Genomic DNA, 5555 nt, shown 5'->3' with positions numbered 1-5555 from the left:
CCTCAGAAATGATTGTGTTTTAGATGATCCAAAATGTATAATTTCAAAAGCATTCGAAGCATTCTCGTGCGGTCTCTTCAAAGCAACACTCGATAGAATAAAGAATCCTTCGACAGAATTTCTATATGTGGGTATGTTTTCATTTACGTTATTACAAAATCGTGTAAGTGTTACATACCTATAATGACAACGAGAAAATAGACAAATATTATTCAATTTATTGATTATATTTATCTGTTAGCTCGGAACGATCTGTTAGCGCATGCACATGCACATGCATATCAGCAATTCCAGCGCTAGAAAAACAAATCACAAGTTTTCTAGTTGCCGGTTCAAGCTGTGTTCTAAGAAGGGCGGATGAGATTGTTTTCCTCCCGCATTCAATTTTTACTCTTCTCCCGCAGATGCTAAACTAACAAATGTTCGGCTATTCACAAAGTGTGTCCATTATATTCAAAACATCAAAAATATATCCCAGCGATACATTGATCATTTGAATCAATGATCTCGAACGCCAATTATTGCGAGGTGTTCGACGCTATGGATTCATGTTCGCCATTTGATAGTTGAACACTGTACGTAGCGCCAGTTTGTATTGAAATTTAAATCAAACATTTTGCGGTCATATTTTAGTACCTTTTATTACATGTTAAAAATGTGAGGAACAACTGTAATGAAAACACAAAGAAATTCCATGGGCATATGTATATTTAATGCTGCGCGAAAATATAACAAAGATAATCATACGGTGTGATCGGTTGTCGCCACACCAGTGTGGCAAAACAAGAATCAGCTGGTTCTTGTTAGCGGTTCTTTTTACAAGGTCAACGCACGTGCGTTATACACATGTGTGTACCAAGTGACGCGTGCGTGCAAACACCAAAGCGATAAAAGAAAACCCTAGTTGAACCCGAGAGTGTACAAGAATCTCGGTAGACTACTGGAACAATTCGAGATTCCCATACGCTTCGGACTGGCAGAATCAAATGGTAAGTAAAAACTTTAATAACAAAGACAAATATATACATCTTTCACCCTCAGGCAACATACCAACTTCCAAAACCGAAGCAACGGAACACCTGCTACCAGGCGAGCAGAACACATCAGGAGGTTACAAGAGGACCGCAGAGGGGAGCGAGGCACGAGAAAGGCAGAACAGAACAGAAGAAAAAGAAACAAACGGAACAAGAGTCGTGAAATGTTTTTTGAAATTTTTCACATTTTTTGCAAAGGTTCAAAACAAAGCTTAAATTTGGTGAATTATTTCATCAATTATTTCATACGCTTCAATTGTTTCATGAACTCCGGTGCTGCATTCGAAATGAACGGAGCTGCTTTAATAGGAAAAGTAGCCGAACACTTCACAGAAAAGCAGCGGTCATTTTCCATAGCGAAATGTTGGCTGGGTATTCTTTCTTCATCGAGCAACGCCGGGGCGTCAAGCTAGTGACAAATAAACGCGATTCATCCAAAAGGAACGCTAGACGGCAGATTAAACCATGGTTAAATAAACAAATCCGTATGCGATTCCCCCTATTGTTTCAAATGCCCGCTTTAGATCCAAGAAAATTGCAAGCACCGGCTGTCCACTGTCCATCAACTCCTTCCACTTCGCAAGCACCAGGTTCAGTGCGGTTTCACAGGAATGTCCTTCCCGATATCCCGACTGCTCCCGGGCCAGCAGTCCGGTCAGGTCCAGGTATTGAACCAATTGGTCCTTGATAACAACCTCCAGGACCTTCTCGACAGTGTGAAGCGTGTTGATGGGGCAGCACGCTTCCGCTTTGTAAGCTCCAGTCAGCTTTGGAATAGGTACAACCAATGACTCCTTCCATGTCTCCGGAAAAACACCCCTCTCCATCGATTGGTTAATCAAATCCAGGAGCGTCTCCCCCGCTACATGAAAGCAATCCTGCAAAGTTTTTGCATTTACATTCCCTATTACTGCCGTTTTGGTCAGGTCAAAACATATCTGCCTAAGCTTGCTCATGTCTATTGGTTGAAAAGAAAATCTATGCCTGGGAGTATCAACTTGTCTCAGCTAGACTGGTTCGTCTACCGTCGGAATGTTGCCGTTAACAAGTGTGACACTCTTCACAAAAAAGTTGTTGAACCCTGCTGCGATCACCGCCTCATCGGACTCGAAACAGTTATCGAATTTCACGCATGAAGCTGTATTCTCGTCGGGTTTCAACATGCTTTTAAGAAGTTTCCAAAGTTCCCTACAATTACCTTGATGCTTGCTAATTTCCCTATTGAAGTATTCCTCACGAGTAGTTATTAAAGACCTACTGTACTCGTTTCTTAGCTTAGCGTACTCACACCAATGTGAAGCCAGATTAGTCCGAACAAATTTTTTGTACACTTTGTCTCTTTTCCGCTTTAGACGTTCCAGAGCCAACGTATACCATCTGCCAGAGTATCTAGTCTCCACGGTCCTTTCATAAACTAAACTATTCATAGCACTCTCTAGTGTATCCTTCAATAGATCTGCAGCTTCATGGAAATTTCACAGTTCGGTTCTACAGCTTGAGCGAAGCAACCGTGTGTGATCTAGAAGTGCTACAAGCTTATAAAAAAAGAGAGAATGAGTGCGGAGAGAGAATCTACCATAAAGGTAGATTTCTCCGGCATTCCAAGGAGACCTCCGCCTAGCGAGGTCACTTCCTTTGTGTTAGAGAAGATAAAAATTTCACTCGAAAAAATCAGCCGTATTCACCTACGGACATCATCGACCGCGGCCTTCGTCTCCATAAAAGACCAAAATTTGGCCCTGGACATCGTGCAGGAGCACGACAGGAAGCACAGCATCCTGTGCAACGACAATGAATATGTCATACCCATTTCGATGGACGATGGATCGGCTATAGTTAAGATCCACGACGCCTCAGCTGAGGTTTCTAATGAAACAATTCAAAAAGAGCTGAGCCTGTACGGACGAGTGATATCCGTTACAGAAGGTGTATGGGGACCCCAATACATCTGCGCCGGTCTCCCTAACGGATACCGCTTTGTACGCATGGTTGGTTCTGTTTCGTGATCAAGAAGGACGCCGTTCCAACGGCTCCAGCGAGAAACGAAAATTGTTCGGTGTATTGTTTCACGAGATTGAGTTCAATTAAACGCGCGCGGGAGTGGATTGTGATCGCCGGTGCGTGGTGTTCTTTGCTAGTGATTTGGTGAAGATTCACTGTGAATTAACGAAAAGACGCTTTGCCGGTGGCTGCAAAGTAGAGCGCGCTGATCGAGAAAGTGAAGTGTGTGCGAGTGTGTACGGGCAGGACTTTTGAGGTTCACTAGCCCCATCTATAAGTGGCGATTGAGATCTTAGAGCGCCCTGTCATCCCGACGGGATGATTGCGAGATTAATACCAGCGGGAACACAAATCCGCTTGGCACAGCCATGAAGGATCTAGGAGCCTTTTTCGGAAGAAGCTCCAAAATTCAGAGGACGCCACCAAGCGACGTCGCAGAAGTGGTGGCCGCCGAAGAAGCTTCCGTGAGCACTCGCGCGGTAGAGACAACGCCAGTGGCGAGGCTTACAGTGGAGGTAGGGAGAGGAGACGCTGCCAGTAAAAAGGGGAGCAATTTCGCGGAAGCGCTGGAAACAGCAAAAGCTCTCCACGAGTATACCAAGGACAGAAATAATGTCCACAAGGACATCAAAAGGATGGTAATTAAGATTGTGGCCGCTTTGACGGCGTGTGAAAGGGAGAAATCGGCTACCGAGCCGCTAGAGGGGGGCGTTGGCAAAGGAAGTGTAGAGATGGTTGCCACCGGCAGGGATGGATCGGTTGCTCCAAATCCGACTCCGATCGGCACGGTAAAGAGACCTCGTGCCACAAGATCTCCCGAGGACTCGATGGAAAGCAGCAAAAAACCGAAAAGTGGGGGGGGGGCAGGCCCAGCGTCAACTGTGGGGTGGCAGACCCAAAATGGAGGAACAAAGAGAAAATCAGTGTCGGATGCGAAAGGTGTTAGGGACACTGGTGTAGTGAGACAAAGAGGAGACGCGATACTAGTGGATGCAGAGGAAAATAGTTCGTATGCGGATATTTTGCGTCGCGTAAAGTGTGACCCGGAGTTGAAAAGTCTAGGGGAGAACGTGTACCGGGTGAGGCGCACTCGGAAGAATGAGCTCCTCATCGAGCTAAAAAGAGGAGTGCACGCGGCAGACTTGAAGTGTCAGGAAGCGCTACAAAAGTCGGTGGGGAATGCTGGGCAGGTAAAAATGCTCAGCCAATCTGAGACCATCGAATGTCGAAACATAGACGAGGTGACATCGGCCGAGGACATTGTGGAGGCCTTGAAAGCACAAGTAGGCATTGAGGAAACAAAGGTGCAAGTGAAGCTGCGCATGGCGTATGGAGGTATGCAAAAGGCCACCATCAAAGTGTCTTCTAGCGTTGCTCCCAAGATTCTGGCGGCAGGAAAAATTAGAGTTGGGTGGACCGTATGCACCCTGCGCTTGGTCCCAAAACCCAAGGAGTGCTTCAAGTGCTGGGGATTAGGTCACCAACAGTGGAACTGCAAGGGGCCGGACCGTACGAACACCTGCATGTGGTGCGGAGAAGTTGGCCATCGAGCAGGGGGTTGCAGAAAGGAGCCGAAATGTGTTCTATGTCCGGCAGATAGGAGGACCGGACTGCAAGGCGCGCTCGTAACAGAGAAGCACATGGAGGTGATCCAGCTCAACCTCAACCATTGCGAGGTGGCTCAGCAGGTGTTGTGCCGGGGGTAGGTACCCTCTCCAGAGTGTCGACTGCAGTGAGCACGAGGGGTTTGTCGTAGCCACGGTTAACTCGGTCGTGTGCTGCAGTGTTTACGCTCCCCCTAGCTGGCCGGTCGTGAAATTCGAGGAGTTCCTGGACAAGCTATCGATGGAGTTAGTCGGGAGGGGATCAGTAGTGGTCGGAGGCGACTTCAATGCTTGGTCGGTGGAGTGGGGCAGTAAGACCACAAACCAGCGAGGATCAAGTGGAGCAAGTACTTTCCGGAGAAATGACAGGTCATCTATACTGGACGTGACCTTCTGCAGTCAACGGCTGACGCCAGGAGCAGATTGGAGAGTGCTAGAGGACGATACCCTCAGTGACCACCAAGCCATTCGCTTCTCGGTGGGACATACTCGTGGTCCATCAGAAAGCGGATATGGGGTCACGAGAGGATGGAGGACGCAGTGCTTCCACTCGGACACGTTTCTGGCGGCTCTAAGCCTCGGGGGCTTTGGCATCGCACCAACCAGTGCCGCTAAACTGGTGGACGTCCTATCGGACGCGTGTGATGCAACAATGCCGAGGAGGAGGCCACCCAGCTCGAAACTGCAGGTGCTTCCTCGACCTCTGTAGCAAAGCCGAGAGAAATGTGTGCAGACTTCGTGCCGTCATAGAGGAGCTGTTTCCGCAGCACGATCTCACGACCCGTGTCCTATCGTCGTCACCAGCTGAGGAGCTGTCTGCGGGAGTGGTGCCGGTGACCATCGAGGAGTTGCTGGACGCGGTTAGCCTGCAGAAGCTGGACAAAGCTCCGGGCCCGGACGGAATTCCGAATGTGGC

Source organism: Anopheles coustani, chromosome 2 (assembly GCF_943734705.1).
Source record: "Anopheles coustani chromosome 2, idAnoCousDA_361_x.2, whole genome shotgun sequence".
Taxonomy (NCBI): domain Eukaryota; kingdom Metazoa; phylum Arthropoda; class Insecta; order Diptera; family Culicidae; genus Anopheles; species Anopheles coustani.
Note: the sequence above shows the minus strand (reverse complement) of the source record.